At 42.0% G+C, this 25328-nt stretch overlaps 1 protein-coding gene across 2 annotated transcripts in view; it reads left to right on the top strand.

Annotated features, from left to right (window-relative positions):
• The first annotated feature begins 514 nt into the window (after positions 1 to 514).
• Positions 515 to 25328, top strand: part of LOC123363801 (serine/threonine-protein kinase Sgk3) — an 86594-nt gene continuing 61780 nt past the window's right edge. The window contains exon 1 of one of the 2 annotated variants that reach the window (XM_045005204.1): positions 515 to 713. The gene's annotated coding sequence lies outside the window, so the exon portion shown is untranslated. The remainder of the gene's footprint in view (positions 714 to 25328) is intronic. The other variant, XM_045005200.1, reaches the window with a different exon arrangement.

Raw genomic sequence — 25328 nt, 5'->3', positions numbered from 1 at the left:
GGCTGGAAAGCTCGTCTCTCTCTCACTAGAAGCTGGCCCAATAAAGGACATTCCCCCACTCGGCTGTCCTTCTAATTTCAAAGCAGCCTGCTGTTAAGAAAGCACCAGCCTAACCGACCCCAAGCGAGTTCATCTGACTTTACCAAGGAGGCATAACTCACTGGAGGCGAGGAATGTTCTGCGAACCGCTTTCACGGGCTCGCCTGCCGGCGCAGCAGCCTGCAGTTGCCTCCAGGCCCGCTAGGGGCCGCGGCGCCCCGCTATCTTGCTCGCTCCCTGTGTCACATGAAACTCACATTTATTTCAGCGTCCTCAAATGACCCTCCCCGGCGGGGGGTGAGCGGGTGAGCGGCCGGTGGGTGAAGCCGCTCCAGGAGCCGGGGTCAGCAGTGGGTGTGGGCTGAGGCAGGGCTCAGTGGTGGCTCACGTGCCCGCCTTCGCCTCGGGGCGACCAGTTCGGAGCCCGCGGGCGGGGCCGGCAGCCTGCGGCGGTGGGCGGGTGCCGCCTGCGAGCGCTCCCTGGGGCATGTAAGCGCTCCGCGGCACGAGCCCCGGGCGGGGCCGGGAGGGCAGCCCTGGCCGGCGGGGGCCCCGGGAGGAGCTCCGCTGACACGTCAGGGAAGAAGCATTTAACCCCGGCAGCGGGCTCCAGGAAAAAGGAAGAGAAAGTGCAAAGTGGCGGAGGCTCGCTCAGCCCGGCGCCGGGCTCTGAGGTAGGTGCGGCCGCGGAGGAGCTGGGCTGGGGGTCGGGGCAGCCAGGGCGCTTGTGATCCAGCCGCACGTGGCCGCAGACCTGAAGCTGCGGGGACCTTAGGCTGCTGGGGCTCTGCTCGGTGCGGCGCTAACCTGGGGGAACGCGGGCCTTGCACCCTGCTCGCTTGTACTTAGAAATAAGTAGGCTTTAGGAAAAACCCTGCTTCCCTCTTCCGCAGGAAGCCCGAGCTGCTCGGGTGCATATAACGCTCGCGTCGGGGGGCTAGGAACTTGCTCAGAGTTCCGGAAGGAAAAAGCGCTGCCTCGATTATTTAATCCTCGAAAGGGACTATTGCGAGGAAGTTGCCCGGTAGAAACGCCCTGTACAGGCGCGCGGTACGTATCCTGGTCTATCACCGGCATTAGAAAGCGTGCGGCGGTACCCTGGGCTCCGCTGCACATTTGTTTCTGGCTTTGAATTCTTTAGAGGAGTTGTAGTGACTGGTCAGATCAGCTTGTTTTCAGGTTCCTCGCGTGTCTGCCCATGTTGATTATTAAAGAAATAACTTGATGGGTGAGGGGAGAGAATAACGAGGAGAAAATCTCAGGACAAGATAATTTTCTTCCAGAGTGTAAGCATAAGGCTTTACCTTTCCCTTCTTACTCTTCAGTGTCATGTCTCTTTGGAACTACCGGTATTAATCTGTTTGTGTCTTTTAAAGGGGCACAGCTTTAGGAAAGGTAGGCTTTGTTTTGTTACCTGCACTTCTGTTTATTATTTTGCAGTCTGTGCATGCACTTTTGTAACATTCTTGTGCAAGTGTTTGCAATCTAAAGGCTGCACCACTTTGCATGAGAGAAAGCTGATAAAGTGAAAGAGGAATGCAAAAAGTAAACTCTACACTGAAAAGTAAAAGTATGCTTCTAAAATTCATTCAGTTTTAATAACTTTTTAGTAAACCTGACAATCTCTTCGGGGCCTGATCCTATTCTTATAGCCAGTGAGTGTTCTGCCATTGACTTAAATATACTATAAGGTGATTGGTTCCCAAATAAAAGTCTGCTATCTGTGATATGGAGTCTGTTAGACCTTTCTGTACTAGGTTGGCATGAAATCTTTCTAAAAGTTTATCCGGCTCAGTTTTACCTAACCCTTATGTCTTAGAATAGTGAACTGAATTGCAATCCCTAAAACGATTCATATAGTATGCTTAAAAAAGAGACTCATTTTAAAAGGATTGTCAACTTTAACAAAACTCAGTAACAGGAAAAAAATCTATTTTCTTTTAAACAGTTTGTCCTGAATCGTTAAATCCCTTAACAATCTCTAAATAGTAGGATGGTGGACAAGAAACTTAATGGGAGCAAGGGACACTGTCAGCTTGCAACAGGGGCAGGAAGGGCCTACTCTCTCTGAAATGTACCTGCTATTTTTACAAAAAAACACCTAAAATTACAGTAACCAAAAGAAGTTAATGAGCAGAAAAATTTTCTATTCCTCTTTGCTTACTGTGTGCTTTTGACAGCACTTTGGCCCCAATCTTGTAATCAGATCCATCTAGGCAGTCTTGCACTCACATGGATTCAATGGCAGGATCAAGGTTTGTGTATGGTAGTTTCAGTTCCTTCTTCTCCTCTGTGTAGTCTGATAGCAAGGGAGAAGCTGAAAATATCTTTATAAAAGGATCTGATTACAAGATTGGGGCCCAAGAGCTGTCAAATGCATAGAGTAAACAAGCAGAAAAAGTGGAGAAATTTTCTGCTCATTAACTTCTTTCAGTAAGTGTGATTTTAGGTGGTTTTTGTAATAATGATAGGTACATTTCAGGGAGAGTAAAATTTCCTTCCCTCCCCCCAAACAAGCTGACCATGTCCCTTGCTCCCTTTAAGTTGCTTGACCTACTATTTGTGTACCTCACTGGATCTTCTCCCATATGTCCAATGTTTAGGTTGGCTGGTTGGAAGGTTTTTGGGGTGTGATTTGCAACTGTAGACAACCCCAGTGTTATGATTCCACTACATGATCCTGAATATATATTGGTGCCTGGTGAAAGCAACAGACATTTGGGAGGTAGGGAATGACTAAATTCAGGGCAATTGAGAGAGAGTGAGTAAAGCTTTCCTCAAAGCCTTAAGTGAATAGTGGCCCTTACCTTGCTTTCATTACCTTCCCTCTGAAAGACACTAAGCAAGTTAAAATATGGGGCTGTATTACCTTTGTAACCCTTCTGCCCCTCTGAGTGGGCAGCAACAAGGGCTGGGTTCAGTATCCAGGGGTTCCGTTTCAATAACGCAATGCAAAACTGGCTCGAGCCCCACCCAGTGACCTGGGACAATTACATACTACCTCCCCTCCGGGTGCCTCTAAGAGGCAATACTTCCCCTCTCACAAGCACAGAGTCTGAGTGTAGCAAAAGCCTTTTAATAAAGGAGGGAAACAATGCGGCATTATGTTGGGGAAACACCACAAACAGGATTCATAACACAAACCATGAGCAAAACACCCACCAAGTAAGTTTTGGCAGTGTCCTTTTCCCCTCAGGGTCTTAAGTCCAATCACCCCAAAGTCCAACAACCCAAAAGTCTCTGTCCCTGGTCAGTGCCGCCCCAGAGTTCAAAAGTTTATCTGCAGAGTTTTACCCCCTCCCCAGCCTGGGTGGAAATGGAGGGGGGCACAGGGCGTGTTAAGGGGAACCTTGCGTGGTCCAAGGCTGACTGCCCCACCTTTCCGTGGAGTTCTGCTGCAGCCTTCACCATGAACAGCTCCGCTCTACCAGCCGCTCCGCTCCTCCAGCCGTCCCGTGAGCCGCTCCAGCCGTCCCCGCAAACTGCTTTGCTCCGCTCTGCTCGCTGTTCCATGGGCCACTCCAACTGTCTCGCAAACTGCTCCACTCTGCCAGGCGCTTAGCAATATATCTTCAGGCTCCCCCACTAGTTAACACAGTACTCAGTAATCTCAGCTCAGTAATTTTAGCTCTTTTAGCCCTGGGCTACACACAGCCCCGGGGTCGAACTAGGGTACGCGAATTCAGCTACGTGAATAACGTAGCTGAATTCGAACTACCCTAGTTCGAATGACTTACCCGTCCAGACGCCGCGGAAGCGAACTCCGCGGCTCCAAGGTCGACTCCGCCAACTCCTCCTGCCGTGGTGGAGTACCGGAGTTGACCGCGGCGCTTCCGGAGTTCGAACTATTGCGTCTAGATCAGACGCGATAGTTCGAACTCCGAGAAGTCGAACTCGCCGCGTCGACCCGCGCGGTAAGTATAAACGTACCCTTAGTGATTTTTAGCTTGCAGTAGGGGAGCCCCAGTGCTGGTACACCATTGGCCCAAAATGAATTCAGGTCAGCAGCCTCTAGCTAGATTTTTAATAGAACAAAATTAGCTCTGCTATTCAACAGTGGGGAGAAAAACCAGTGCAACTGGTGTTCCAGGCCCTTAAAAAGAGGCTATACCATCAGGTACATATACCTATTCTCACTTTCTCTCAATTCAGTGGGTTTTGGAACCCATGTCCCTTGTCTTGCGAGTGCTACTTAGGTGATGGTGAGACCCTCTGTCATAAAACAGTTTTATTGTCCTTGATTCACATAATCAGGGTAACAACACTTTATTCCTCCTACCCCAATAACAGAGAAACTGGGGATCCCACAGCTGCCAAAGTGACCATTTTGGGCTGCTGTGGGCTTATGCTAGGCGGGGAGGGTGTGCCTATGAAAACAAGATCAGCCCCTGAAGTTCTTTTCCCCACACTCCATAATTCGCCACCAGATGTCAGGGTAGAGCTCATCCTGACTCTGCTTACACCTTTTTTAGGTAACCACAGGGTTAGAGGGAGAAGGATTTGCATCCCTCTGACTCTCTACATCTCCTTCTTCTCCCACATGGAGACCTCTTCTGCACCAGGTTGGGGAAGAGTGGAGACAAGACAGTACTACAGCAGTGGCTAAGCCTCCCTTCCACACAGAAGGGGAAATCCACATGCAGGGGGTTCCTTTCTGTGCAGATGTAGTGGGGAACAATCTAAGCCTCTGAGATGAATATTGTTTTGGAGTCAGATGTGGGGAGCGGTGGTACTCTTCCAAGCTCCACCTACAAAACAAGCCTCACTCACTGCTCATACCAGATATGGCAGCTATTCAAAATACGAGGATCCCAGAATGAGCATAAGTTTCAGCTCCCCCTCAATGTGGTCCAAATACATTCATGGGCCCTGCTGGGCTTCTCACACTTGGCTTCTCTTTGATGGGCCTTGACTGGACTCTGTGAGACTGCTTGGGTTTGACTCCTTGATTTGGGGGGGGGGGTGTGGCAAAGTGGGGGGTACTCCTCCAAACCCATTCACTTGTGGAACCAACATGACCTATCACTCAGTAGACTGTGCAGATCCTTGTAGTAAAATTCTCACTATCCTTTCTTACATGCTTTGATAAGCAGTGGAATAGCTAATCCTTTAAATGTCAATACTGTTATCGTTGGGCATCTGAGTTAGCCCTTAATGAGATGAATGAGGCCATTCACCCATTTTCAGATTTTGCGAACAAAGGCAGACATCATTGTATCGATTACACTTAGTTTGTCTTTGAGGCTGTCTCATCAACTATAACAGCTAGAGATTTACTTTTACAAAAATTAATCTTAGATTCTGGAGAATAAGAGGGCAACATGAAAGAGATGTACCAATGCATACTGGCTGACTCTGAGCCCTGATTTTTTTCCTCAGAATATTGAACAATCCCATCAGTAATCAAAAGAAGTCTATTCCATACCTTCAGGTTTTTCCTAAACCATCTGTCATTGTGGTATGTAAATGATGCACAAAAATTAAAGGTAGAAACTACGTTGTATCAAACTTGCTTTGATCCACCCGAGTGTGCAGACCTCTCCCTCCCCCCCGGAGCGCTGCTTTACCACATTATATCTGTATTTGTGTTGTATTGGGTTGCGTTATATCGGGCTAGAGGTGTAGTTGGCCCTTTTTAGTGTGTCTTGTCTATATGAGCAGTTAATGCATGTCAAGCTGGGGTGTAAATCTAGAGCGCTGTAGCGTCCTGTGCATGTACGGGCCATGTGGCGCTTGCTACCACCCAGTAAAAGTTCCCTAAGGCACATTGACATACTAACTGCAGTATGTCAATGCACACTAGAGAACTTTTAGTGTGCAGCAAGCTGGGGCGCTAACTGTCCTTTGCTTCTGTACACTAATTGCTCAATTAGACATGCCAGTATGTGGGTGCATGAGTCTGCCCACATGGATCAAATTGCAGGCCTGGTACTGTAGTTTACATTTCCTAGTGGTGTATTGCACCCTCGATTTTTTTTCCATGAAACTCTGACATCAACAGGAGCTCTGTATGTAAAATGAGAAAAAGCTAAGGCTCAGGGAGGGCAGAGCTCTAGTTACAAGTTACTGGCCAAGATTTTCGAAAGTGAGTAATGATTCTGGGATTTCTCTTTTTTTTTTTTGTGCTCAACTGGAGACACCATTGCAGGAACCTGACTTTTCAGACGGTAGAAGCTCAGCACTTTCTGAAAACCCAGGCCCTCTTAAGGTGTCTCAGGATGAACATCCAAAAACTGAAGCACCCAAAATGATGAATAACTCTCTGAAAATCTTGACCACTGTGAATTTTGTTTATAGGCTAGTACAGGGGTTCTCATACTGGAGGCTGGGACCCCTCAGGGGGTTATGAGGTTATTACATGGGGGGGGGGGTTGTGAGCTGTCAGCCTCCAGCCCAAACCCTGCTTTTCCTCCAGCATCTATAATGGTGTTAAATATATAAAAATGTGTTTTTAATTTATAAGGGGGGGTCGCACTCAGAGGCTTGCTATATGAAATGGGTCACCAGTAAAAAAAAAAAGTTTGAGAACCACTAGTAGAACTGGCACAGATGGTCTAAACAAACAGAATGTTTTGTGTATGTGTAAGGTAACCTATCCTTAAATATTAAAGTTATAGAGCATAATAATTTTTTCAGTTAAAATAAAATGATGTATGCCTGCTTATCTTGGTGTGTGAAAGTGACCTGCAAAGCAAAAACTCTTGCTTCATCATAAAGAAGTAGTGAAGGGTTCAATAATATCCTAAAGCTTAATTTATTTTAAATAAGCTCCCATCAACTTCTCACTTTACCTAAAATCTTTCTTTTTGGAGAGATCACATGAGATTGTAACCTGCATAGTACCTCTCTCCATCTTAGACTAACTGATCATCCACTTCCTACCACTCCTGGGGAGCATGAAAAGCTGCCACCCAGGTTACAGTCTGATAATATTCATGGTGAAAAGATCCTCTAACAACAGGGGACCTGATAGTCCTGATATTTTAAATGTTTTTTTGAAAAATCTTTTTTTTTTACTTTTGGGGTGGTGACAGGGAAGGTGAGAAAGGAATTGGAGTTTGTGTGCATTTGAATAAAGGAGCATTAAAGCATAAAATTGTGTGCCCCAATCCCCCCGCGCGCACACACTTTGGAGTTCGCCTTTTTAGTTTCAAACAATCCAACAGAACTATATGCTTTGCCAAATTGTTCTGGAAAACTTTGCTGTTTCAACAGTTGCATAATTTATTGGAATATTGCATTCCTTTTGGAAAAGTGAAAGGGATATCAGAATCTGGTTCTCTGATGGGCCACCTAGGCTGATCATGCTAAGAAAGAGGACTGACACATCTCACTGTCCATGAAGCATACTGCATGCCACAGTGTTGCAATCTTCTCTTCCACTGTGTATAATCAATTTCCATTTTGTTGTGTTCTTCCTCTCTCACTTATTGTTCTGAAACAGTTGAATAACGGTATTTATCTGATCAAATTGTTAGCTGAAGAATGTGGGGTGTAACAGAGATAGGAATAATCATGAAGTTACCAAGAGTGTGAAACCCAATTGTTGGATTTTGGTTTTGCATATCAGATTTTACATCTGTAAATGGCTTCCTATAAATTATGTTAAAAATTTTCAGAAGTGTTCACTAATTTTTGTGTTCTCTTGTGATGCAATGTACAAATCCAGCATGAGCCAGGAAAGGCTAATGGTGTGCTGGGGGGCCCAGTCAGCCCTGTCCTGTGACACCTGAAGCAAGCTTCATGCTTTGAGGGAGGAGCTAACAAGGGAGACCCAGGTCAGGGGCTGTTTGGCTGGGAGGGAGAAAAGTCCTGGAGCTTTCCTTGTGGGGGAGAAGGCTGGCTGGGGCATGAACCAGGGAAGATCAGTGCCTGTTGGGACTTCTCTGAAGGGAGGGAAGAGTCTGTTTCTTTGTGTTCATTTTTAGTTTGGGTTTTGGGTATCCTGTAGGGGTGGAACTTCTAACCAGAGGGCTGAGTCACCTCAACCCAGAGGATGTTGGAGTCTGGGTGGATCAGTTGAAAGGCCCAGAGGGAAACAGAAGAGCCACTGATTCACTGAGCCATACTCTATTTTTGGGTGACCAACTGGTGCCCTCCTGCCTCATCCTGATCTGCCGTCAGTGGATTCCTTGGTCCTTAGTATCTCTGAAAATTAGGCACTGGCGTCAGGTAGGCAAACAAAACTAGTGAACGCTTCTGAAAAACTTGGCAATAAACAACCAAAGAGCCTCATAAGTACTGTTTATACCCCATGACTTTGTAATAATATTGCACTGAAATGTGCTTCTGGATTCAGAGAGGTGAACATGCTAATGAATAACAGGTATTTAGGCCTAAGACCTCATCCTTTTGATCTCTCATGGCTTGCTTTCATTCTCTTCAAGCACAGGCACGTTGGACATACATATCTGTCCTAATTCGCTCTTGGTCTGCGATATCCAGACAGAGCTACAATTGTATTCAGAGACTGTTGTTACTGCTTCAAATGTAGTCTGTTTAGCTTCTTGGTATTACACATGTAGGGATCTGGGATCATAATCAAGCCCTTAATTATTTTACTATCTTTAGTAAATTAGGGACTGAACTTCCAGAAAATGAATGCTGTTACATAAACCGCTTCAGAAGCTTCCATTTTATGGTCTGTTTTGTCTTAGATTTTTTTTCCCTCTAACATTAGCTGCTTAACAAATCTGTATAACTACTGTACTGTTTGTAGATGGGATTTAAAATTACGTTGCTTTCTCAGGGTAAGTTTAAAGCATAGAAGTTTGGATCACTACCAAAACTACTTTACAGGACAAAATGAGAGTGGCTTAGAAGAAAAAGCTAAATGACAAAAAATATACCAGGGCATCTGACTGCCTGAAGACCGGTAATTCAAACATGTAAGGGGCTTGTTTTTCTGCCACCTTCGTTGCAAACTAGTAAACTAGGAAAGAACTGAAGTTAAACGAAGGGGTAGCTAAAGAAAGAGAGAGGTAGTTGAGATAAATATTTATATATGAGGTGTTCAAATGGAAACAACATGAGTTTGTCACTAAAGGTGAGTTTTCTGTAATAAACAAATAACTGGATGGTTCCATTTTTATGACCGGTTGGGTAAAGGTGCTTTAAGAAATAAGGCACAGTGAGGTTAAGTGACTTACGCAAGGCCACATGGTGAGATACTGGCAATCTAGAATCAAACTTGGGTCTCCTGACTCTCTTCCTTAATGCTAACTACTAAATAGTGCAGACTCACTAAAATACCATCAATATTTTAAAAATATACTTTCACTGGTTAGATTTTTGCATTTTACTCCCATGTAAGCAATTAAATTAGAACCACAAAGTGAAACTCACCAGACTAATTCAATAGTACCATGTGACTTGGGTTCTTAGGACACCAGGGAAATGTTTGAACATTAATATTAAAAGTTTTTTAAATTTTAAATGTAGAAAAACAATTCATGAAAACACTTCTCAACATATGGGATTTTACAGAACCTAGACTTGGCCCTAAATGATGTCCTCCTTCATTTCTTCTGTGTTCAGAGTTCCCATTGAAAACTGATGGGAGTTCTGTGCACAAGGGACTGCAAAATCAGACCGTGATGGTGTCCCTTTAAGGTGTGTTTTGCTACAATAATACTTGTAATAGCAATGAAGAAAATGGTAAATTACATAGACTCATAGGAATAATTAACATAGCATTGGCTAATTAACTAATCATTTTGCAAATGCCTTATAAAAGCTTTATGTGTAGAAAGCAAACTGTATTCTAGCTATAATGATATCCTACATCTCAAGTGTTTATACCAGATATATGCAGAAGAAAAATGAAGGTAGATCAAAATGTTCAGAGAAGTTGGTAGGGGTGGTGGTAGTTCTCATGTTAACTGATGTGCTGGATGAATAGGATTCTTTATAGAATTATCTAAAGCCAGGCATTGATTTATTTGAAAACAAAGAGTTCTTTAGAGCAAAGTTTAGGCTGGCATTGCCATGAATCCTAGAATTATTCTACATTTAAATGAGAGAACAGTGATGTACTTGTACTTACATTTAGTACTGCAGAGAACTGTTCACTAGAGAGAGATTCAAACTTTGAGCAAGTCTTTATAACTTCAGATGCAAAAATTTCTAAGTATACTCTTCTCACAATATGTAGGTAATGGAAAACAAGCCTGAAAAAATGCTAGAAATTGTACTAACCTATGCTAGAAATTGTGTCAAGCTGTTAGGGACATGTAATTTTGTGATTAAGCACAGAAGCCAAGTAAACACTTTCTCAGCTAAAAACCATAACTACAATATTCAAAGTATGAGCTTATATTCAGTGTTACTTTGGGGTGTCTAAGGCGCTGTATGGAGAGGGTAAGCAGTGTCTTAGATGTGTTTTCTGAATGTTCTGTTTCACATAGTGTGTAAGTATCTATTTTATATCTGTGGTAATTTAAAAGACCCACAATAACTTTTATTTCTGACTAAAATCTGAGGCTAGATAAAAAAGGGGTGAACTTGAGATCCCCTAAATCAACTAAAACTGACTCTCTGTGCAACCACTATTTGAATGCTAGGTTACATGTAAAACTTTAGACACACAACTACTGGCTGAATATAAACTATAAAAGCCAGATAGAATCCCTATCCTTAAATTCAAGTGCACCCTTTGTTCTTGGCTATAGCCATTTAGATATTTCAGCTCATATTATGTAATATAGTTTGAGGCCTCCAGACAGGCAACCCCAGGAGCTACACTACATAAGTGGAGCTGAAGTTAGGAACTGCCTTATCTGAATTTTTGGTAAGGTTTGTAGGGTGAGGGGTCTTGTTGTTGGTGTTTTTTACTATGCACATACAGCTCTGTTAATCTGGAACTTTAAAAAGTCAGAAAGATTAATCAAAATATGTAATAATGTTTTAAAACAACTTTATTTAAAACTAATGTAGCTGTTGTATGATGGTTTTGTTGTGGAAGCATATACTAAGGACCTCTTTAAACTGATCTTCCAGATCAGTTCTGGGCCTAGTACAGTAGTGAGATTCACGTGGGAAGAGAGGGAGGACCTAGAGCAGGCTGGGACAATTCCAGTGTTACTGGGAGAAACACTGCTAGCTTGTCAGTATACCTGTGTTTCTCCCCATAACATTGTAGGTGACTTCTTTATAAACCTATACATTATCTAATGGGCCCAAGTAATGACAGCCTTTTGTGTAAACTAACTGGAAATATCAATATGTAGACTAATACGATCAATGTCTAGTACACAATACCTTTCAGAGGTTGGTTCTAGTTGCTAGTCTACATACCACTTTCCTACCATGCCACCACTTCTGTCCTCTCTTGCCTACTTCTTGTCTGCCACCACCATCTTCGTTCTAAATGGAAAATAAAATTGCCATCAACTGTAACTCCTACCTATAAACATTTAATTTAAAAAAGCCTTCTACAGCTTTCAGGGTGTGTGTGTGTCCAAATAAAGCTTCTCCGTGGGTTCCCCTCGTCCTATCTCTTTAATATACTACTTGTCTTTTTGTCTAATTTTTGGATCATAAGCTCTTCACAGCAGGGCCCACATCTTTGTGAGGCACTGGGCATGTTTCTTGGCACCAGGCAATATGCCGACAGTAACAAGTAGGTGTCTACACATTTTTTTGGATGACCCTCCTACTGGGGCAGATCCACCAGTACTAACAACAGTGGGAGTGAGTGCAAGTGCTGACAAGCTGCCTAAGTTGGCATTTTGAGGAATGATGTATTATAATTTGCCTGGTGCCAAGAAACATGCCCAGTGCCTCATGTTCCTCTATGGTTGTTAGAGATTACAGCAACTTGTAGTAAGATGTATCACAATTACTGCTGAGAATATGCCAATTTAGGCAGCTTGTCAGCACTTGCACTCACTCCCACTGTTGTTAGTACTGGTGGATCTGCCCCAGTAGGAGGGTCATCCAAAAAAATGTGTAGACAACTACTTGTTACTGTCGGCATATTCTCAGCAGTAATTGTGATACATCTTACTACAAGTTGCTGTAATCTCTAACAACCATAGAGGAACATGAGTTACAACGTTTGGATACAGCCTCCAATTTTTTCCAAAGCCAAGGTGTACTCAGCTCTGGGGTTTTGGCTCAGACCTATCTCCAATACTTTTTCCTGTATAAAAAGGCAAAAGATTTACAAAAGCACCGTATTAAAATAAACTGTTCTGTGATTTAGGTGACCTTAGCAATTAACTTAAGTACTTCACACTACTCCTGTTCAAAAGAGAACACTCTGCTGCATTCCAATATCAAAAGCAAACTAACCTCTTGTAAGTTCAGCCTGAGTGAAGGTGATGACACTGAAACTGTTGTTGGAATCCAGAATAATACAAGCATACAGTATGAGGATTTTTTTTTAATTCTCAGACACTAGGTTGATGGAAGAATTCTTCTATCTGGAGCTTATGTTGATTTAACTACATCTCTTGGGGTGAATTTTTCACAGCCCTGAGTGATGTAGCTAGGTCAACCTTAATTTTAGGGGTGGGGGTGAGGGTGGACAGGACACTTCTGAGAAGGAGAGGACATTTATAATGGTTGTAGGTTAACTTGGTCATGCTCATCCCATCCTAATTCAGCATTTTAAATGTGAAGCAGATATACTTTATAGTAGGTTACACAGTCTTTGGTTATTTCTCTGGACATTCCACAGGCCACTGGAGAGCTCCTATATTGTCCAATTAATCCAATAAGGATATATTAGTAAAATGCAAACAATGGCTAGTTCAGTTTTTCAGTTCATAAGATCTAAAATACAATATGCAAAATTAATGTAAATCAGACATACTGTATTGCTTTTTTAAAAAAAATTGTTTAAATATTTTCATAACTCTGAGAATGTTAGTTTTCAAAATGTATAATACAAAGTGATCAATTTGACACCAACTAAGATTGCTTTGAAGTTATGAAGTACTGAAATTTTGTTTGGGGGGAACCAAAAAAACCCACAAGAACAATTTCTCTATCGCATACAAAAATTGCTTTTAATCTTCATTTATTTGAAGAAAATTCTAGCTGAAATATAGAAAAATTCTTGTTCTCACTACTTATTGAAGGAAAACTGACTAGCTTGTCAGATTTGCATGCAGCAAGATCTTGAGATGAACCAGGGATTTGACAAATTGACTTGAATACTGACTGTAGGAAGGTATAATAACCTTAAATGATTTTGCTAAAAAAAAAAAATCCATTCATCTGAAGTCTCTCTCTTTAAAATTATTTGTATGCATTTACATCAAAACTAAAAGTAGATGAGAGAGAAGTTTTATGATACAATATTTGGAAACAGGACAAGTGGTGTTGACTGGAGCAACCTGCAATATATTCCTATCCCTCCAACAACAACAAAAAGTATGCAAGCACTACTTTGCTTCCTGGAATTGCATGTCAATTATGAAACACAAACTTATCTGTCAAAACAAGGGCTATTAACACACATCCACATATACTGTGTTTCTTTGTGTCCCACTTGCTGAAAATTCCATAATAAAGCATTGAACAAAAAAATTTTAGCTATTGAATTCATAGTGGTGTTTATCTATTTAGTTATCACTTTGTAGACTATGGAATATATACTGTACGAGCAATAATGTCAGTGGAAACATTCTAATTTTTTTATATTAAGAAATAAAAGTATAGCTATGTAACAAAAGGAAAATAGCAATATGTTAAAACCAAGGTCAATTTCCTTGTTTATATGATCACCAAGACCTTTGATAAGGCTGTATTTTAATCTTGGTATATGCTCTTAATACATTGGGGACTGCCTGTCATCTCCATATCAGATCACCTCATTTCTTTCACTTATCCCCTCCTGGTCTCAAAGGTCTTGCATCATATCTGTCTCTTTTTTTGGTTTAGGAGGACTGTATGGGGATATCTTTATAAGCCTGTCTCTGAAATTCCTTAAAAAGTAATTATGATGGTCACCATGTCAGCCAGCACAAGTGATTGACCAGGACCTTCAAGAGCTAAATGCATGAGACTACAACTTGAGTTTAAAAAGCCAGGCTCTCATGCCGAGAGGTAGTACACTTACATCCAGCATGGACTGGACACAGAGGATAATATGCACTGATCTTTAGATTATATAATTATGGTCGGTAAGGTGCTTACAGTATAAAACCTAAAAATGGTGCCTTCCTACTCAAAAGATCAGCTCCCCGCCACCCTATGTCATCAGACATATAGTTGCTTGTGTTAGTGGTGGATTTTTTTTTTTTATCATTACTGTTTACTCCTATTAGGTGCATGGACTCTACTGAGCTATGGGAGAATGAGCTGGATTCTCTTCTGGCTTGGATAGTTCAGCTAAATTGCTAATGGAGTTACGATTACACATGTGTTTGGTGCTGGTGATACCAGAACACAGTGTGACTATCTCAGATTCCAGGATGAATTTGCAGATGTGATAGCTTGGGGCAGGGGTGGAGCTTTTGTAATGGAGCAAATTTGATATTCAGGTCATTGATACACTTGGGACTCCACAGTTCCTTTTTTTTTTTTTTTTGGTAGAGCTATGCTTTAGCTGACGACCACAAAACAATTCCTTCTCTCCAGAGGCTAAGCACGCTGCTTCAACACTCCAAGACCCTAGTAGCCCAGTGAAGGAGAAACCTAGATTGATAAGCACATCCAGATCTCTCACTCTGTAGTGAGTGTACTATAGATACCAATGCACCACAAGTTTGTTGATAGGTACAGTATCTATGCAAATGTTGCACAATAAGATCTGTTCATTTACTTCAAAAATATACACAGTGGGTGGGGGTTTTTTTTGGTTTTTTTTTCTTTCTTTCTTTCTTTCTTTCTTTTAAGGGAAGGGAGAACCACACATTCCTCTGCACATAAAACAGCAACATGAAAAGGTGTGTGTTTATCCAATCCAGATTTGCAGTTCTGTTAAAATGACAATACAGCTGAGATCTCGGGAGCAAAGTTCATAACATTCTGAACAGAAGTTTGAAGTATTTTAACAGCAAAGTCTAATTGAACAAGCTCTTTCATACATATGTTCAACCTGAGAGGACCTAGCTGTGTTCAGCCCTGTTCAGATCTTCTTCATACTGAGTTAGTGTGTTTATAAACTGAATACCAAGATGAGAGAATCTTGCAGTTAAGAGAATGAGTTGCAGATCATTCCAAGGTCAAGGTAATACATTGGCATAGCCACAGGTTTCTGTTTATAATGGCTTTCAGCTTCAAATTTCATGGTAATTAATTACTACAGTATGTGTGTGTTTACTGACCTAGTATAAATGAGGGGGCCACAGCTCCACTGAGATATCAACTCACTTGCATCAGTAGTGGCTTTTTATGCCCATGTTGTCTAGATGTAAATTAGCACTGCCTTGTACCTGTGTAGTGAATCAGGCTCAGTGCGTTGTACAAGCATTTTTCTTTATAGCTAAAATAAAATCTGATTTTGTTTTGCGATGTGTATACATAACACTTGCCCATCTATGTAGAGCCTATAAAAGGTGTTTTAACACTTATAAAATGTACTGGGCCTGATTATCTTGTGCCTGGAACCCTGTGTAGTACTTGAGCAAAGAAAGTATAAGATGCTACCAACAATTCTAGGATGACCATAATTCCTAAAGCAAAAATGGGACAGCGCCAGGGCTTGCCCCAGCCACCGCCCTCTCCTCCCCCACCCTCAGGACTCGGCAGAGCCGCCAACCCCCCTGAGGCTGGGGCTGACACCCACACACACCCACACACCCCGAGCCCCATGCCAGCATGGCTGGGGCTGACACCCCTACCCCCGAGCTCCATGCCACCCAGAGCTGGGGCTGACCCTCCACAACGCCCACGGCTGGAGCTGAGTCCTGTGCAGCCGGGGACTGAGGCTGACCGCCCCCCCCACCTCACTGGCTGGCACCTTGCATTGCCCCCCTACCCCCCGATTTTCCTCTCCCCAGAGGGGGTAGCCCTGACACTTTTGGTAAATCGGGCATTTGTTCGTTTGCTCTTGCCAACTGATCAGTTGGCAAGAGCAAATGGGACAAATGCCCGTTTTTTGTCAAAAAAGTTGGGATGGCTGGGACAGAGCTTGTCCAGGGGACTGCCCTGGACAAAATGGGATGTATGGTCACCCTAAACAACTTTGACATTCAGATTACCTGGGTGTAAATGAATATGTAAGGTGCAAGGCAGGGAAGAACTGGGATCATTGTTTCCAATGCCCATATAGAGTGGAGTCACATCATAGGCACATTTAACTTACGCGATTTTAGCTACACGCGCTCGGCAAAATAAAAAAAAGAGAAAAATAACAATTTTAAATACCGTACCTGTAGTGCTGGCGATTCCGCCCGCCATTCCACTCAATGAGTATTTGACTATACGCAATTTTCGCCTGACGCGCTGACTTCAGAACCTAACCCCCATGTAAGATGCGACTCCCCTGTATAACCAAGTGCGCCTGTATCATTGCAATGATGACGAAAATGGGAGGATGCACTGAAAGACTGGCTATTGACCAGCAATGAGCTTTGTGAAACACTGCTTCTATTCTCTCATGTTGGTATCCACTGTAAACATCTTGTTTTAACAGGTCATATCAGAACCTAATCTTAACACTTTTTTTTTATTCATGGAAAGTAGATTGCTGATCTGTCTCTCTCACACACTATAAACAATGTGTGTGTGTTTAAAAAAAAAAAACCCACTGACAATTGCATTTAAACAGTATTATAAAAATATTTGATTATTGCAATAAATCAGGTGTTTAAGTGAGAAAATACATTAAGGTACATATGTTTAAATGCAAAATATGACTAACCAATATCTCACTGTTGACAATCTGGGATATTTTTGTCTTGCAGTCACATCGTACTTACATGCAATTAGGCCAAAACCTCATATCCATATCAAACTACTGGAAAGTTCCTCAGTTATAACGTGAGGTATTTAGGGAAGCTGTTATAGCTTTTTCATAAGTGTACAAAAATGTACCAAGGTTATGCATAAACATTGCAAAAGCAAGGAACTAGAACAATTGCATAATGAGAAATGGAAGCCACATAAGCTATTGTTCTTGTTTTAACTTTTTAATGTATGAAAATCAAGACCTAGTTAATGCTTTTGATACAAAATTGTTTTCTTCTCTGTCTAGTTTATTTTTCAAATGTTAATTTGAATAAAATAGTAAACTGGCTGTTATCCCATTTGTAAGAACTGTAACCTTTTAGGAAACTGTCTTAGCTTTCTCTAGTCCAATATTAAGCAAATAAGGTACATCTGCTATATTTTGTGCATGTAATCACAATCTTACATTTTACTTTTTCAAGGAAGGAATACGTTTTTTCAAGGGTTTTCCCATGCCCAGCCCATTGCTTTCAGTGAGCCTGTCTCTCTGCATAGTATGATTCTCAGTATGCACCGATATATAAACAGATGGTTGTAGATTTTATAATCTCTTTTTCCTGAAAAGATCATTGCCTGTACCCATTATTGGGAAAAGTTGCCTCTGTGAAAGGCCAGGTGAAAAGAAGTAGAATATGAAGTACAATCACTTGACCTTGTAAGAGAGTAGTTTGGAATATAGTGATCTCTCCTTTTCACAATATGGAAGTTCTGTGGGGAGACGTAGGGTCTGGTGTGTGGAGGTGGTATTAGTAAGAGAGAGACTGAGACCCCAGCCAGCACCTCTATTTTTCAGGTGGTGAGTGAGGGCTCTGGAGGATGGATTAGGGTGGGATTGGCTGACAAGGGGTAAATTTACCTATTATTGGGGAGGAGAGGATTAAAGATCTCTGAGAGACTGGAGCGAAAGGAGAGAGTGAGCCATGGGGTTATACAGGGTATATTGGAGTGGTCAGAGTGGTGTTGTCTTGGTTGTCATGCAAGGTGGCTTGGATCAAGCGTGGATGGGTCGGTGGGCAGCCTATCCTGAACCCTCCTGTTAGGGCAGGGGTTCTCACACTGGGGGTCAGGACCCCTCAGGGGGTTGTGAGGTTCTTACATGAGGGGGCTGTGAGCTGTCAGCCTCCACCCCAAACCCCACTTTGCATCCAGCATTTATAATGATGTTAAATATATAAAAAAGTGTTTTTATATATAAGGGGGGGGCGGTCGCACTCAGAGGCTTGTACAAAAGTCTGAGAACCACTGTGTTAGGATATCCAGTTGTGCCATTTGTGACACTAAAATGGACATTTTCTGATAGCCAAGACTGTGGAACATTGCTGCTCTGAGCTGAGGAAAGTGGTGATTCAGGGAAAGGTTTGGGGGACTGGGCCCCTTGGCCTCAGTGGTGGATATGAGAATGGAGGGGAGGGAAGGAGGATGACTAGAGAGGAGACATAAGCAAAGAGTGCAGCATTTTTATATGCCGCTCAGAGGCCATATCTAGGAACTCGTCTCAGGAGTTTGGGATGTTGGCAAATTATGCCTCTGCTCTTTGATTCACGTTGTTAAATACAAGGTCAGAAGCTAGTAAAGTATCTACCATCTAGTATTTGGTTTAGAACGAGACCCTTGACTTGCCATGTTTGACATAGACCTTTCTGGATGAAACTGCTGGCCCATTATTGACTCAATGCTCCAGCCAAAAATCAGATTTGCTACCATATTGATGTTATAGGTGAGTGTGGGAATGTGAAAAACGAGTACAGACCATTTCATTGCACTTTTAGAGTAGCTGCTTAAGATCATTGAGGTCTTAATTCTTACATGTATGACCCCTCCCGTGGGCCTGCTCAAGACCTTCTGGCCATCATGACATCCATAGGACTGACAGGTGACTTAGCACCTTTTACATGGCTGGTCACATTTTGGACATTGTTTTGGATGAGACTGGAGGTAACAGGAGGGGAAATTGTCTTTGTCATGGACTGACCATTACTTTCTCCACTTGCCCTTTTCCTGTAAGAGCAAACAACCTGTTCTGATTATCTGCGCTTGGAAGCTAGGGAAAACAAATGTTTCTTTGCTTGAGTCAGAGCACCAATGAAGTCCTAATCAGTGAGACGATTCCAAGTGGCTGATGGAATCTGAATGTTTGTATCTGGTGACAGAGCCATTCTTGTATTGATGAATTTTTAAATTATGTGTAGTGATACCATTTTCATTCACACTGAGTTCTATACCGAGTCACCTCTTAGGGGGATGAAAACAGAGCTTCTGTGCTTTGATTGTAGTATGTGGTACTTACTTTGGTGCTGCTGGGGGGATATAAGGGCTACAATTCATGGGTTAATCTGTGTTCTTTCTAGCTAGTGAAAACCAGCAGGGAAGTTTTTGGGGGCATAATTGGTGCCTTCCTGAGGAATGTCAAGTTACCAACTTGTTCTGAAGAAGCAGTGGTTATAGACCATGGCTCAAAGAACTTCTTGACTGAGACAGTCTCTCCAAATGGCTTGAAGCTACTTCTTTTAGTGTAGTATTTTGAGATGGCCATTTCCAAACAAAGTCTTCAAGGCTCTTTGATATCAGTGAACTTAAGCATAGATCTGTTTGGTACAGAAACTGCACTAGTGGTGGTGGTGGTGTGCTTCCTGTGGAAAATAGATGGAGAACAGGTGTTTATGTAGATTAGTTTATACCTATCAACAGCTTCTGACGTGCAGACCCTATGTGAGGGCCATGGGTCTTGAACCATGGTCCACGGGGCTCTTCAGAGCTAGTCTCTTCTGACCCCCCATCAAGTGACCTGTTAATAGTTGCCAGAACTAGAAGCTCAACTCTGGCAAAGGACTCCAGTCCTGGGATCTGATTGGCAAAACTATGGAAATTCTGATTGATTCCCAGCTTTTATTTAAACCAAGCAGAGGAACAGGAAGTAGTCAGTGCAACTGGGTTTTCCCCTGCTTAGGACTCTACTCTCTGTGCTGCCTATTCCTGCTGCCTGACTCTGACTTCATGGTAACCTGCTTCTGTCTGCCTCTTGACACTTGACTCTATCTGCCTTCTGACCTCTGGGTATCCAAACCCGGCCTGTTCCCTGGCTCCCAACTCCCACTCCGAGCACTAGGCCAGACACCCATGTCCTGGTCCTAACACCTTAACAATATTATTCTGAGTGCCCTGATCTGTTATTTTTGGGGGGGAGGTCCCAAAGGGGGTAATATTGGGCAATTGATTATCTACTTTGAGATTTCTCTGAAGCAGAGTTCTAACTGCTTCACTGTGTACACAGTTTGGGATACCTTCAGCATGTGAAACACAGAGCTTTTGTTTTTTCCATCTTTTCTGATCCTACTAGTATTTGGAGTGGCTTATGCATAGACTGGGCACAGATTTGGGCTAACCAGTTGAAGCCCAACCCAGACAAGACTATGGGGACATATAGGAGGCACTCAGAAGAAATGTTGGTGATCTATTTGGGGCATTACTTTGTGGGGTTTGTGTTTGTTCCTGTACTATCTGGGGGTTTGTTGGATTCCCCACTTGTTCTTAGATGTCCATGTACCAGTGGTTGCCAAGTGGTGGGGTTTTTTAATCTGATTTGGGAATAGGGTTATACTCTTTCTCTTCAGATGCAGTCTTCACCTTGATTACCCATGCCTTTGTCACCAGAAGGATAGATTATGCAACATTTATGCTCTACCTGGGAATGTGCTTCAAGTCAGAAATTGCAGCTAGCATGGGATGCACAACCTTGTTTGTTTAGTGGTGTTACCAAGATGATCTATAGCAATGCAGAATAAACTATAATGGCTACCAGCTGCTTTCCAAGTAAAGTTTTTAAGATGTCAGCCCTAAATAATGTAGCTCTCACTGCTTGATAGTTCACATTCCAGTGTGATACTGCAACAGTTGTGATATTTGGAGGTTCTCAAAGGTAACTGTCTCTGGCTTAATCAGAAAGAAGCTGGTAAATAAGGTATTCCGAGAGGGCCAGAATACTCGCTTCTCATCTTGGTTAATCAGGGCCCCGATTGGTAAGGCAAGACTCCCCTATCTTCCTAGGCTTTTCCGGGGAAGAGCTGGGGTTGGAGACTGAGTCAGTGTGGGAAAGGATACGATAATATGCTGTTTAAGGGGCTGGAGTGATCTTTGAAAGTCTGTTCTTTTAAGGTGCAACTTGATTTTTTTGAGGGGTGGGGTAAATTAATAATTGTGAAACATACTTATAACATACGATAGGTACATCTGCAAAATTCAGATAAACTTAGAAGCCCTTTATATCCCATATGTGATGTATCTATAAAACATACTTACACTGAAGATGAGGGTTAACAGGAAAACTATTGTGCCAAGCATTGAAAGTAACTAACAGATGGGATAATGATTTTGAGACTTCTGGTCATTTAGCCCAAAAAGCAGTGTGCATCCATATAAACTAAAAATTTCAGTTTACACATGTGGGGTTTTTTTGGTTGTTCTTGTGGTGGTGGTTTTTTGTCAATACCATAAAATATTAGAAAACATATAGGGAATAATTCTTCATTGAGATGGGGTGGATTATGTCCTAAATCCTCTGCATCCCTAATTTCTGCTTCTACGATACTTTTAAAAATATATTGCTGCCTTTTAGTTCCTCACTGCTGCTCATTTTGATTTTTAGCTCCGCCAATAGCAGCAGCCATGTGGGACATATTTAATATCATTGTCAATAAAGATTGTTTCTCTTTCACATTTACTTTTAACAATTACTTCTCACTCTTGCTGGGGTTGGAGATATATCCTGGAAGTATTTTCTTTTCTTTTTTATTTTTTTCCTTGTGTACTGATTTTCATTCTAGCAAAGTGTAAAATAAGGCAAAAACTTGAAAATGGGAGGTAGCCCATAATAGTGAGTAAGAATATTTTTAATATATTGTAGAGGGTTCATGGGGGTTGGGGAGTGATAGCTCAGTGGTTTGAGCATTGGCCTGCTAAACCTAGGGTTGTGAGTTCAATCCTTGAGGGGGCCATTTAGGGAACTGGGGTAAAAATCTGTCTGGGGATTGGCCTTGCTTTGAGCAGGGGGTTGGACTAGATGACCTCCTGAGGTCCCTTCCAACCCCCCTAATCTTCTATGATAATATACTCCAGTCATTGTTGGTGTATATTATAGTATCTATCTATCCAGCACACACAGACTTTGAGGGAGTCACTGTGGACAAAAGACAAATGTGAAGCCTTTTAAATGTGGATTACACATTTCAGCAAAGTTCAATTTTACATATGTCTTGATCTGTTACACAATCTACAATAAAATATCCTGAATAGACTAAAGTTGTAGTACTCTCTCTTAGAGCTTGTTGAATAATGTCCATAAGTGTTAATTTTTTTTTTAACTGTACAATTCCCAGGAGTGTTGCTGCACAGCATCCTACAATAGATAGCTAAATATTCTGCGTAATTCACTTTGGACAAATTTAAATGTAAAGGCATGCAAAATGCCAACACTAAACTGTCTAGCAAATAAGCATAGTTTCAGCATAATGAGAAAGGGTCTACTTAAAATAAGATTGATCCTGCCCTATATGAGTAGTGAGCAGTTGTGGTGTAAGCTGCGCTAATTCAGAGTGTGGGTCTCCATCCCAATGTGAGCCTTCAGTCCAAAAGGGCCCCCACTTAGGTAAAAAGTGAAGACCAACAATGGACCCAGTGGATGAGGGACAAGTTCTCCTACAGTAGTGAAGGTGGATGAGCCACAACTGTCCATGTGTGGAATGCATTGGGCAGAACAACTAGATCTTCATAATGGTCATCCATGCCTTCAGGAACCAACAGCATCTGGCAAAAGAGCTCCTGGCAAAGGGGATGGTGTCTCCCAAAATAAGACCCCTCTACATCTGTCCCTCCCCTTCAAGTTCCAAGGAGGCAGAGTAAAATGAAGTGGCAACCCACCATAATAGACCATGACAATAGCATCAGGGCCAATGCCCCTGCTATTACCAACTCCAGGAGGAGTGGCATGCTGAGCACTCATAGGACAGGCACAACCCAAAGTCCACTTAGGGAAGATGCAGCCTTGGTGACCCCAACTTTCTGGAAGTCCAAAACAGACCTTAGAGGCGTGTTCTGTGTCATCACATGGAATGTGTTAACACTGAATGGCACTGGGTACAGGATAGGTGAGTTCTTTGACAAAAGCTAAGATCGTCATCACCGGTGTCAGTAGGCCCATCTGCCACAAAGCGATCAAGTTACCATGGAAGGAGTAACCTTCCTCCATTCCAGTGGTCCACTGTGATACTGACAGATTTGTCAACTTGGATATACATTCAAAAGCGGTGTTGCATGCTCCAGGATGGGGGACACACTCCAGCACACTGTTCTCAAATTGTCCATTGACATGTAAAGGGGTGCATGTGCCCTGATTCAGTGTGGCACTTCCTATGGGGCTGCCCTGCAGTGGCTTTTCAGGATTATGCCAGATGTGGGAACTTCACTTTACAATGCCTGGTGTTATGCCATCAACCATGGTCACTCAGGCTGGCACAACAGTCCCTGTAGACTATGTATTTTTGATTATATATCTTGAAAGAGATGTTAGAGCCCATTTTTTCATCCCTGCAGTTGGAGGAGCAAGTAGTTTCCAGTCCTGTTCAACCCAGTGTCTTCTCTTCTGCCCCTCCCCAGACCAATTGTGTTGTAGTACCAGCCTTCCCTGAGATGAGACCCCTGTACTGCAGGTCAGTCCCATGACCCTGTTTTTTGCTACCCAGTAATAATAAACTCCAAAAACTACTGGCTAGCTAGAAGAGCAGTGCTACTGAACTATTTTATGTCACAAAACTCTGTCTAACCCAACTGAATTAGTTGGCAATCTCAAAGGTATAACAAGTTATTTTAACTGACTTAAATTCAGAAGTCCTTTCTGGCAAAGGTACTTCTGTGCTTTTTCTGTGCTATCATTCTAATTCTGGAGTACGTGTGGCACCTTAGAGACTAACAAATTTGTTAAATAAATACATACATTTGTCAGTCTCTAAGGTGCCACAAGTACTCTGTTCTTTTTGCAGATACAGACTAACACAGCTGCTACTCTGAAACCAATGATAGCACAATTTGTGTAGGTATTCTTTATGAACATGTGACATGGAACAAAAACCTTGCCAGTTCAGAATAAGTGAAAAGTAAACTGATTCTAAGGAATAGTGTCAGGATACATAGTAATATCCACTTTAAAATAAACACTGAGAAGAGGAAGAAAAAAAGTTGTTACATGACTCTGTACCACGCTATTTCTAACAAAGGGCAGAGAAAGCAGAGAAACTGTGATCTAGTGAGTTGATTTGTAGCTTTTGTGTGCATGCATTTTACTTCAGTGTTTTGATTAACATTTTGTATTTCAACAATGCCAGACTGTGTCTATGTTTTGGATGATTTTTGGATGACTGTCAATGAATGACAGCTTAGTGAAATACTGTCAGCAGGCAGATTCAAAAACAGGATCTCACAAATTGACGTATTTGCTATGTACTCAATGATAAGGCTGTGTTGACTCCAGTTAAAGAAATATCATGTCTAGTCAGGTTAAATCAAGTTGGGTTAAAAACAAGGGATTTAAAAAAAACAAACCCAAAATAGGTCAATAGAAACATTTCTGAGACTTTGTAAGTTCTGATGGAAACAGTTTTGACTGGCATTTAAATATTTCCCTGAAGTGTTTCTGGAACTCAGATATTGCATCATTCTGTCACACACTCTAAACAGAAAGTGAAACCGACTAGATCATTTTCACATCCAAGCCAGGTTTAATGTAAAGAGTATACTCTCTCTTTTTTATAATTTATGAAGGTAACGTCTAATTTATTGAACAATCTAGGGTTAGTTTCCTCATCAATATCCCTTTAGAGGGACAAGGTGGGTGAGAGAAATCTTTTATTGGATCAACATTTTTTGGTGAGACACATTAGAGCTACACAAAGCTCAGTTAGGTCTGGGTCCCTTCAATCATTCATATTAATATTTACTGTTGGAAAGAGTATTTGCCTCTTAAACTCTGACAATACAACTGTATCTACTTAACTAAATTGGCTTAGAGACTATATTTAGACACAGGTAGACTCTCATTTCAGTTTGTGGCTTAAGTCAATAATGGATGTAGTTAAATTGGTAACAATTCCCTACAACTTTCTCATGGAGACAAGGCCTCGTTCACTTACGTTGACTACATGCATGGCTCAGTCCCTTCCTAATTCTTATTCCTGTTATAGATTTTTTTTTTCTGGTTTTAGCCTGCTCTCTAATAACTTAATTCTCACCTGCATGTTTAGATCTAGCAAACAGAATAAATCAGAATAATAGCATTGCTAAAGTAAAGGTCTGTATTTAAATCTGATTTCAAAGCAGACCTACCTTTTTGACCCAGATTC

This window comes from Mauremys mutica, chromosome 2 (genome assembly GCF_020497125.1).
Source record: "Mauremys mutica isolate MM-2020 ecotype Southern chromosome 2, ASM2049712v1, whole genome shotgun sequence".
Taxonomy (NCBI): domain Eukaryota; kingdom Metazoa; phylum Chordata; order Testudines; family Geoemydidae; genus Mauremys; species Mauremys mutica.
Note: the sequence above shows the minus strand (reverse complement) of the source record. Positions and strands in the feature narration are given on the sequence as shown.